Source organism: Aedes aegypti, chromosome 1 (assembly GCF_002204515.2).
Source record: "Aedes aegypti strain LVP_AGWG chromosome 1, AaegL5.0 Primary Assembly, whole genome shotgun sequence".
Taxonomy (NCBI): Eukaryota; Metazoa; Arthropoda; class Insecta; order Diptera; family Culicidae; genus Aedes; species Aedes aegypti.
Window position 1 is genome coordinate 46,163,055 of NC_035107.1, and position 12,055 is coordinate 46,175,109.

General features: G+C 37.5%; 1 protein-coding gene across 2 annotated transcripts in view; it reads right to left on the reverse strand.

Moving 5' to 3' along the window:
• LOC5576274 (titin) overlaps window positions 1–12,055 on the reverse strand; it is a 351,555-nt gene that overhangs the window by 227,780 nt on the left and 111,720 nt on the right. Inside the window, exon 1 of one of the 2 annotated variants that reach the window (XM_021843039.1) lies at window positions 3,659–4,226. The exons of the other annotated variant lie outside the window; for it this stretch is intronic. The gene's annotated coding sequence lies outside the window, so the exon portion shown is untranslated. Of the gene's footprint in view, window positions 1–3,658; window positions 4,227–12,055 lie in introns of those variants that run through there. 2 annotated transcript variants of the gene reach the window in all.

Below are 12,055 nucleotides of genomic sequence, written 5' to 3' on the forward strand. Positions count from 1 at the left end.
AATATGCTCTTCTTGGCAAATATTACATTTAAAGCAATATATTTTTTCCGTGAATTATGCCTTCAATGTTGCATGAGATCTCCACCCAATCAACTCTATATTTGTTTTGATGTATCAATTCTCTTGATGGAATAGCCTGAATATTGATGAGGATAATAGATTCGAGTGTTAATAAAATTTCCCTATCATTCAATTTTATTAATAACTAGGTAATTTGTAAGATTAATTCAGTATGGAAACGATAAGGAAAATCAACAGAAATGTTAAAAGATATTATTGTATTTGTATAATAATCGCTAAAATTTTCTGAACATTCCAAATATTTCAAGGTTAATCTTTTATGTATCTGGCCACTGTTTGCTAAAATGATTTGAAATTGGATAATATTAACGATGATTCATTTCAAATTAATATATCTTGTTGATCATCTTCATTGAAATCTATTTCCCAACAACGAATAATTAAAAAAAAAAAACAATCATTTAATATAACGAAATTTTTGTTCAATATGTTATACAATATATTGGAGCCTAACTCGACAGTAACGAGCTTCATCAATCCAACCAATTTTTTTCACATTTTTTATAGTAAACTTGTTTTTTTATGGTAAGAACAGCAATAGTAATATAATTTAGTCTATAAGAAACTGGAAACCAAAAGCAAGGAAAATGTTTATTTAAAACTTTTCCAAATTACTTTTGAGCGCTACTGTATATTAAACTGTTAGAATAGATTATCCTTTCATTTCAGTTAGTAATCAATATCAAACTTTGTATTGAACTTCCCAATTCCAATTTTTTGTTTCAACCCAGTCACTAAGGAAAACAAATAAAAAAATATTTAGGAGGGGGGGGGGTGCTCGATATGCTACGTATTTTCTAGGGGGGAGTACTAGCATTTGTGACGAAATGCTACGAGGGGGGAGGGGGGTGTAAAAATTCAGTGAAAAAATGCTACGTCATTTATGGACGGCCCCTAAGGATCTTGAGATGCAGATAATTTAAGAAAATTTGTCACTGGCGCCACCTAGCTGAAAAATTCTCAAATTAGACTTTTCACCATCATATCTGCTGCCCTGATCTGCTGAACAGCTTTGCCGAAGATCCGGTGAGTTTGTTCCAAATTATTATATTATATTATCTTTATGTTTTTGGAAAAAGTAGAATCTTAATAACTGCCGCGGGAACGAATCGTTTTTTTTTTTATTATGTGCCTTGTCGGTTCGGGATCACGAATAATCGAGTGGTTCGCATGTGGGAAGAAATATGTTTTGAGTTTGCCACTATTTCCACATTTTCTCCGTTTTTGAGCTATTTGAGTTAAAACACAAAGAAGCGCGTTCTTTTTCTCAGAAGTTTCGCCATTTCTTCAAAATAAGTTGAAAACTTTTTTTTTTTTGTTTAGGATGTCCAGTTTTTGAATAGTTCAATAATACTGGGACTAGATATCTACCACGCATAGCTGTTTTTCCGTTCTTTACTTTTTTTCCCGATGACCTTTGGATCGGTTCTGCTTTTAATTAATATGCAGATACCCACACTTAATTCTTCGCCAAAAAAACAGTTAAAATAAGTACTATACGGAATCTAATTACTCATATATCATAAACACGCCAAATATCTCTTCTTTGATTGCCGGCAGTCAAAAGATTAAATTTAAAACATTGAAACTAAAATGCCCTCGGTCTATCGCTAGCTTTTAAAGCGAATCCTGACTTTTTAACTCTCCCAACCCCCACCTCCGTAGCACTTATGAGGGTGTCGCTGAGTCGGTGGCTTCTCATTGAGTAAGTGTTACATCAACATTTCCTTCCCCTATCCCGAGCTACGGTAAAAATGGGCGTAGCCAGGAATAGCATTATTTATTATATTGGTCTTCTTGTTTGACATTGGATCAAGGAATAATCCCCATCCTTGTTCTTGAAAGCAGTCTGAATGAGATTATCAAGAGGAAACTGAAAAAATCCTGGGGGATCTTTGCCTAATCATATGTGCAATTTCCGTGCAAAATCCTGGGGGATCTTTGCCTAATCATATGTGCAATTTCCGTTCTTAAGAAGTTTTCCGCTGATAACTACAATTGAATCTTTCATCGGGGCTTTCCACTCCCATCCCATTCTTCTTGAGCTCTATATAATTTTATTACCATGTTTCTTAAATTATCCATAAATAGTTCCAAAGAATACCTGATATATTACTGGAACCTTTTTTAAATAATTTCCCAGGAGGAAATCCTGAAGAAATCTTTTGAAGATCTTTGGAGGCACTTCCGAGGAAACTCTCAACGTAGTCCTCAAAAAGTCGAATGAATGTTTGGCAGGGTCTTCTCATGAACATGATCTATATAATTTTGATTGTATCTTGGTCAGATCAATGAGAACCAATGTCATTCGACCTTCTGGCAGCTTTTTACTTATAGAAAGTACACAATGAATAATTTTCTTACCGCTAATCTTGAAAAATCTAAGGGAACTATCACTTCCGGAACGAATATACCCCATTTGTATCCGGAATAACTCCGGAACCAAGTGGCCAATTCCATTTCTTCCGGAACACAATAAATCTTGAGGAGTATGCGGTTTGTTTGAGACCAAAAGATCCAAAATTGATTAATAATTGGCCAAGTTATGATTTTTTAAAGTTCATTTTTAATGAAACTTCAGACGTTGGGGGTTTGAGAGTTAACTGAGAGCTTTCTTTGCCAAAGTTGCCATTTTCGAATTCGTATATCGTGTGGCAGGTACGATTATACTCTATGCCCAGGGAAGTCAAGGAAATTTCCATTACGAAAAGATCCTGGACCGACCAGGATTCGAACCCACACAAAATGGCCGCAAAATGTCCCCATAAAATATGGAAAATGCAAAATATTCTTCAGATTTGATGGTCTCAGTTGCTAACAATGTAGTAATATAATTATACGGCCATTCTATGAAAAACCGATTTAGTGAGTCACCGAATTCCGAGTAAATGTACTATTTTGTTCATTATCCAACATAAGGATACACATGTTTTTGGATTTTTTTATAAGGGTGACCATTTTCAAAATAAGATGACCAGAAAAATCGCGATATTGCAAAATTTTTATTTTTGACTTTTCAAGAAAAATATAAAATTTCACAAAATTTGTTTTTTACATAATAATAATCAACAATTTCCGTTTTTTATAAAATATATCTCAAAAAATAAGAAACATACATCGCTGAAAATTTGACAGTATGCGTAAAATTCACTGAACTCTCAAGAAAAAATGAGAACAGCCCCTCTGGTCCCGAGGCCTTTAAAACACGAAAAAACGGGAATTATTGATTTTTTTATGTAAAAAAACAATTTTTGTGAAATTTTATACCTTTCTTGAAAAGTCAAAATCTTAAGCTTTCATAAAATCGCGATTTTTCTGGTCACCATATTTTGGAAATGGTCACCCTAATAAAAAAAATCCAATATCACATGTATCCTTATTTCGAATAAGGAACAAAACAGCAAATTTTCACGGAATTCGGTGACCCACTAGATCGGTTTTTCATGGAATGGCTGTATATATGTATTTAAACTATTTCTTGAAATTTGCTACAATGAATTACTGAATTGCTTCTATGATCGTTGTAATATACCGACGCGCCACTTTGCTTCGCCCCTCAGATAACAACGCAGTTTACCTTATAGGGAAATAGAAATCTCCGCAGTGTTCAATTGATCACTTCAATGATCCTTCGTTGAGATGTCTAATAGGTGTCAACGCATTGACAACACCTTCATCGGCGTCGACGCACCAATAATTGTTCACAGCACACGCAAAAGCACACAGCGTCCTCTTAATTGGACCGGGTTTCTTATCGTTTCCTTTCGTAAAGTTAACCCTCTCAGCACTTGTTCATGCAAAACAGTCCATAAATTATCACTTTGCTTTGCTCTGTTACAAAATCGTATTATCATCCGCGGATCAACCAACTCTGTTGCTTATAATTCACTGATCGTTTTGCCCTTATCAAATACACGCACTGAACTCTCCTTTTCCCTTTCTTCTCTCTAATTGTGAATCATCCAAAGCTTCACGTATCTTCTCCTTTCATCCGACTGTGACGAAAGTGCGTATCATCGTTATCCGTCACCAACCGCGGTTTTTCTTAGACAGGGGTCTTTTCTTGCAGCTTCAATCTTGTCACCACACGAAACCGTCGTCGTCGATAAAGTGAGCCTTAACGTTTATCATCGCGCGTCTAGTCGGTTCGATTGCAAATTGAACACTGACCGCGAAGGCTCGACCATACGCTAAAATTGGGCTCCCCGACTTGAAGATCACATCGAGCTCCCCCTCCCCCCTGTAGAAGCCCTTGCCTGATCAACCCCTCTTGTATCGTGACGACGCGCCACCGTGTGCCGTACGTGTTCCTATGTGGTGTCACTTGGCTTCTTCTGGCCAATGGTTGTTTGTGTTAACTGCCACCCCCCTTGGGCTGCACCACATCAGTTGATCACCCCATAAAAGCCACCCCTCGCGCGCCACCAGTTGACGATAAGGGAAGGGGTAGTAGGTAAGACTATAGGGAATGCACGCGAATTCATGCACGTCCGTTTTTGCGTTCTTCAGAGGTGGCGGGCAACACCGGAGGAACGAGAGCGGGGTACGTGATCTGCCATGAACGTTCAGTCGATGACTATACTTGGAGTTAGCGATTTTGGGCTCGAGCAAGGTACTGACTGATGCTGATGCTAAGGGTATGCGACATAGATGGATTTAGTTTTTTTGTATGCTCTATATTTGGCAATTTATTGCAAATATCTTGATGTTTGCTTTCGTCCTTTGAATAGTACCGCCGTGCGGGGTGACATTGGACCTAGGGGGTGACTTTGACCGCTCTTTTCGATGCATCTCTTGACTAGCACGGGAGGCAAAAAACTAATCCATGATCATCCAGTGGCTATCTATAACGTATTCTTGAAGCTTGTCACATTGTTTTCATGAAGCTTGTCACATTGTTTTCATTATTCTGGTTTTAGTTTGCTGTAAAATTCTTGGCCCAAAGTCACCCTTATGGACCAATGTCACCCCGCACGACGGTAGCTTTGCTTCACTTCGATCTATCCTTGTATTCACTTAGAAGCTACCTGAAATCGTAAGTAGATTTTTTCCATCTAGTTAAACATTTGAAAGCTATGTGTTTCATTAGTAAAAATATTTTTCACCACAAAATTCAATCTTAAATTTGAATTTTTACTCTAAAATGAAATCAGAAGAAAAATTTTTTAATGACTTTAATGGCTTATTTTTTTAATTTACAATTGTAGATTTATATATAAACTCTACTTCTGTCAAAAATTTAACTCTACTGTGCTTCAAACAGAACCATAACGTGAGGAGGTTTCTTTTACACTAATCTTCTTCCTTATTCACGGAACCTCAAGATTATTATCTTGGCATTACGTTCCATTAGGGGAACAGGGCATTTTTTGAATATTAGATCAGAACAGCACAAAATACAACTTTATTATTAACTGATACAATAAAAATCGAACCCATACAGTACTGCCCGGGTTTCTTCCTCGTGTGCTTTAAAAGACCAACTGCGAACTTTTGCCCTAAGGCCTTTTTTACTGGACTATCAGTGTGGGACAAATTCAGATCGCGCTCCAGTCCGATTTTTCAATTCCACTCCAATTTCAGTTCGATCGGTGAAACAACATATTTAAAAAATACGACATTCCCAATTCCCAGTGATTATCCAAACTCCACATTGGCGATCCTACCAGTTGACTACTAATTTGTGGAAAGATGCCCGGTATTTATTTCATATTGTATCAATGGGAGGAATCACCCTGAAGCGTTGCTAAAGTGAAAAAGTGAAAATCAGAAGTGCATGCTGCAGCGTTGTGTGTGTCTAGTGGACATTTCTGACCCCTATGTCAGATTCACTTTTTTCTAAGTACGCTCGTGATAAAAAAGTAAATGTAGAGGAGAAAACCCGAAAAGGAGCCATGGTGTACAGACGATTACACCGTGCTGTTTGCCGAGGGGTTATGTTTATGAGCCCCGGCAATGTCCGCTGCCGAGAAGTGACAGTTCGTCGATCTTGTTGTTTTGCTTAGGACAAATGTCAGATCGGACGATAATAGCGTGTCGTTTGCCGTGAAGAAAGAAGAGCCCCGGTAATTTCCGCTACCAAAAATCAAAATTTTGGTGATCTTGTTGTTTTTCTTATTGCAAATGTCAGGTCGGACGATTATAGCGTTTTATTTACCATGAGGGAAGACGAGCCCCGGTGATGTCCGCTGTCTAGAACCGAAATTTCGACGATCCTGTTGTTTTGCTTGGTGCAAATGTCAGATCGGTTGTCTACAACGGGTTATTTGCCGTGGGGGCAGGCAAGCCCCGGCAGAGTCTGATATAGATATCAGATATCAGATCTGACAAAATTGATAATTTTGACAAACTTGTTGTTTTGTGTTGTTGTCAATTCGAAATCTAAGAGCGCGTTGTTTGTTGTAGGGGAAAAGACTATGCAATGTCCGTTGTAAAAACAGATTCTTAGAGCATGTTATTTGTCGTGGCAGAAGAGTCTTTTGGCTATTCCATTGTTTTGCATGGTGCAAATTTCAGATTGAAAGTACAAAGCGTATTGTTTGCTGTAGGGGAAGAAACCCATCAAGCTGTATGGCGTGGCCCATTTTGCATAAGGATGTTTCGCATACGGACATTTGACATAATGGACGTATCGCATAAAGCAGTTTCATACAAGAACAGGTAGCATTTTAAAGAAGGCCAAACGTTCGTATGCAAAACGTCCTTATGCGAAACGTCAATATGCGAAATGTCCAACCCCCCAAAAACACCCAGCATTATGGAAACCAAGCACTTGAAAAAGAAAATAATCGCTTATCTTATGGTGAAAGTTCATTGAGCACGTAAACATAATGTTGCCACCCACTCGAGCTACCCGCTATAGCACCCTCTCGAGCCACCCAACAAGGCGAAGCACAATGTTATGTGCGTCGGACAAAAATAAATCGTCATGTTCCATGTATACCTCAACCCACATAATTATGTAGGCAGTATTACTCTGCGGTATTACTAGCACACGTTTCATACAAAGGTATTATTATCGATATGAGTTCAGTAACAACTTCATAAAAGCTCTAAATCACAATTTATTTCATTTGGTAGTGAAAACATGCTTTTTGACCAAAATTATATGCATTTTTCACACCATGGCACAGTGGTACCGCCCATAGGTCATAAATCAAAAAACAAAATGTCTTGTTTGTCACTCCTTTACCTTTTCATGGATTATTTATGATCTCAAGATTGTAAAAACATAAACATTAATGGCGTTCCTGTATAATATTCATAGTAGAGCTATGAATGATGGAGTGTATTTTTCATGTGTTAAAAATACGTTGAAAATTAAGCGATTTCTGCACTTTGTTTATTGTCTTCGCAAACCAAAATCAATTGATTTTTCAATCAGTTTAGATTACAGATCCTTAGTACAGATGTATATCTATTACTTTCAATACATTTTAGAGAGTTATGTGACATCCAGGAGTCAGTATTAATGTGAGTAATAAGGATAGAAATATACTCACTTGGTAACTACATCACTTTATTTGAAGTACGTTTTAGAACATGTTCTTAATCACATTTAATCAAACTTCTACCATCACATGATCATATTTGAGTAGGAAAATGAACCGGTGACGGTTCTAGCTGCAAATATTTGCAAATAAGTTAGCAGCGTGTCTTCAAAGTTGATAGTTTTTACCAATAAAGGCAATTATAAAAATTTTCATAGAATTTATTACATACCAGTATAATTATAGCTAACTGGAATGAATGCGCAAAATGATAAAACTTTCACTACTTATACTTCAATTCAATATGAATACACTTGCAACATTGTACTTTGATTCAATGAGTAGTTTTAGTGAGGGCGCTTAGACAATAAAACCCTAATATATTAGTAATGGTACAACAGCCATTCTAATATATATGACATGACTTCCCAAAGTGCGGGAGGAACAACATGAACGTGTTATTTATTTTGTGCATCAAAACAAGGCCTTCAACGGAATTTCAGTATATATCCAGCTTTTTACGCTAGCTATAAAACAACGAGGGGTGAATGAGTTTTGACTTTTCCTTCCTACAGTTTTTATGGTTTGATCTTAGTAGGCAATAAATTGCGTTTGTTGATTCATTTGTCAAAGATTTTCACGTCGTTTGATATGAATTGCTCAGTATTCAAATTCTCTTAGATGTATCATATTTATCCTAATAATTGCATGTTACTTTATTTTTTTAGGTAGGTACTCTATTGAAAGAATCGTCGTTATTTTCAACTGAAGTTAATCGATTTATAAGAAATATTTGAAAATCAATGCAGTGCACCGGGGTTTCGCTAGAATCCCCTGGCGAAGACTTGATAGGTTCCCACGGCCTAATGATCAACTCTGGCATGCTGTAGTATCTATTGATGTGTTCGAACTCTTGAACCTTCTTGCGGATCAAAGACATGACACCGATTCGGGTCAGAACATGCTGTCGGCTTAATCTTTCCTGGGGTACTCCATCGGCAAAGGTTTCCGCATTGTCTACTCCCGGTTCGCAGAGATGCCGCATGAACAGTGATACGTATGCTTTGAAGTTACGTTCTGATTTGCCACGCAAATCACGGACCAACCACTGAGAGTTGAAGGCGTCCTGAGGAGGCATTCCGTAACGCATGATCGCATTCAAGAAACTCTTTCTCTGGCGAGATTTGAAGCCAAGAACTTTAATGTTACCACCCTAAGCAGGATCCGAAGTTTCCCCATCTTGCTTGATGATTTCGGTGTCGACAGTGCAGTGAAAATCAATCATTTCATTGCTTCCGATACAAGGATACAGTAACTCAGTGTTATCCATATCTCATGCCTCTCTTATACCGTTAGCGTTAGCGTTAGCGTTAGCGTAGTTACGGTATACTTCGTAGATTGGATACTAGCAACATTCATGTTGCTTTTTAATAATCTCATCCTGACTACTTTCAAGAACAAGGCAGGGGAGTATACCTTGTTCAAATCATAGACAAGAATACTAAAAGCATGAATATCGCTATTCCCGGCCACGCCCATCTTTACCGTAACTTGGGATAGTGGAAGGAAATGTTGATGTAGCACTTACTTAATGAGAAGCCACCGACTCAGCGACACCCTCATAAGTGCTACGGAGTTGGAGGTTGGGGAAGTTATATTGTCAGGATTCGCCTAGAAAGCTGGCGATAGACCATAAATATTTGTTGTTTAAGCGTTTTCAAATTAATCTTTTGAATGCCGGCAATCAAAAGAGAAAACAATAGCTTATTTATAGTATAAATAGTATTTCGCGAAATGCTTGTCGATTGCGCAGTAATATTTTTGCTCAATAACCAGTAAAAAGCAAAACCGATCCCTCCAGGGTCATCGGATTGTATAAAATAACGATACGCGTAAAAAAAAAACCACGCCTATTGAAAAACTGTACTGTGCCCATTGAAAAACTGTACTGGGTGGTACTGTATTTTTAGATAATCGAAAAACGAAAGGAAGCGCGTTCGAACTAAACACCCTGGGATAACACAGTCGGTTTTTCTGCTCAAAATTATACGAAAAGCAGAATCGATCCCTCCAGGGTCATCGAACGATTAAAAAGCATCCACAACCGATTGTTAGTTGCGTAACACCCGCCCGGACAGAATGCGCAATCTGAACATAATTAGCAAACTCCGAAAATAACATTTTCCGTTCAAGAAACGATCAGAAGTTCCACGACGCGGACAAAAACGATCCGGAAGGCTCACAAAAGAAAAAGTATCATACTGGAACAAACTCACCGGATTGATTATCTAAATTTATGTGCTGCCTGTCACAGCCAAAAACCAACTGAGGACACAAATCAAACAAATCACTTTTTCATTTTTCACTTTTCACTATTCCATTTCTGAATGTAAAAACTGTCCTGCTTGGGCTTTACGAAGCACTACCCAGCAAGACGCTCCAAAACAGGAAAAAAAATCTCCGGCGACGAAAACATGCGCGAAACCGTGAGCCAAATCTATCGGACGACGCAAAACCGAACTGTCCTGCTTGGGCTTCACGAAGCACTACCCAGCAAGACGCTCCAAAACAGAAAAAAAAAATCTCCGGCGACGAAAACACGCGCCAAACCGTGAGCTAAATCTATCGGACGACGCAAAACCGAACTGTCCTGCTTGGGCTTCACGAAGCACTCCTCATGCCTCTCTTATACCGTGAAGAAAAACTTACAGAAAATGAGAATTTGTTTTATTTTACATATTTTTTAATAAAAAATGCATTCTTCGTGCAACATACTATATTCCTCTCTGCCATAAACCTGGTAATTCTGGTTGAACGCCAGTTAAGATTGTAATAAAATCAAATTGAAATTGTCTAGGATAGCACAGTTTCAAATCAGAAAAAGTATTACAGTTAGCTCTGTGGAAGCAAAAAAAAAGGTTTTGCACCGATTTTCTAACTTAAATGCTTTTCAAATCTTCACACTAAATCAATCATCACGAACTATTTGATGGGGTTGTGAGGATGCGATAAGGGCCGACTCGACACCGCACATTTTGAGGATTAGAAAGACTTGGTAAATGGTCCTTGATGGTCCCAATCGCTTTAACATCTTTAAGAGGTAATCAAAACTATTCCATCATAAGCCACTTCACCTCGTAGCCACTATTGGCATTAGCTACTGTCCATTGCACCTCATTTAGCTAAAAAAGATTAGTAAATTCTTATTAGTAAATGAGAAACCTGTTTCGTATTTCGGGATCCTTGAAACAAAAGTGACATTACATCATCAACAATGATTTTTCTTACTTCCACAAAGCTTGCTTCGATCAAACTATAAACATTTATAGTGTAGGCAAGACATTTCAGAAAGGGGGTGATTCAAAATTTATGGCATGCTAGCGTAAAAAGCTGGATAGATCCAGCGCTTAAAAATAAATTTGTGAGAATAAAAAATATATTAAGAAGCAACAATATATTAACAAGTAATTACTTAATTATTTCATAGTTATAAGTATTTGAAACATAAGGTTAATTACATAAGGTGACATGTTCGTTATTTGGTTTTGGTAGAGATTTGATATGAAATTGGCTTAGTCAATTAATAAATATTTCAAGTATTCATTTGGTATATACACCTCCGGCATTTAGAAAAGTGTTCAATAGCTTTTTATAGCCACATAGTAAAAAGTAGGCTTTTGAGCATGAAAAGCAACTCTTAGCAGGGAATCTTCTCGAGTTTCAAAAAAAACAATCCTGATATATTGCTTTTAATGTTTAGATTTCATTATTCTTTTCAAGATATTAAATACTTTAGTTAATTTTGGATATGGAAGGAGAGATAATTGCAAAGTCGATTTTATGCACATATAATCATTCATATAACAGAGCCTTCGCATTATGATCTCCACATACTAATTTTTGAAGTGATATGAATTACGACATCAACCTAAACGGAGTTTAAATAGTCGAAAATACTTGTTTTTAATTATGAATCGTGGTTTACGGCTAACCAGCCGAGTGGAAGTTTAACAACTACCGAAAAGCTAAACATTATATATAATTTGCAATTGGATTAGATGGACAAATTGATGTGAAGATTTGCGAAAAAGTTACACGTCTTCTCAGTGAGAATCGAACTCACGACGCCCCGATCTCTAGTTGGGGCGCGTTACCACTACGCCATGAGAGGACTCATGAACGCAGAAGTTAATCTGAATTCGATTTCAGCTCAATAATAATCATAATTAAAAACAAGTATTTATCGAGCAACGGACTCATGTTCCGTAACCGGTCGTTTGAGAACGTCGCGACCCATTGGAAGCCCACACAATAGATACCTCAGCCAGCGCAGTTACTGGCTAGTGTAGTGTGCTATTCCTATACCTATAAAACAATGCGCTCTCGGGCTAGGCATTGGATATGAATAGAAAGCGTTGTGTTTGGATGGGCACCCAATTCTTCCGAAAGAGGTGCACTTTGCGTGAAAGGACCACGTGATTATT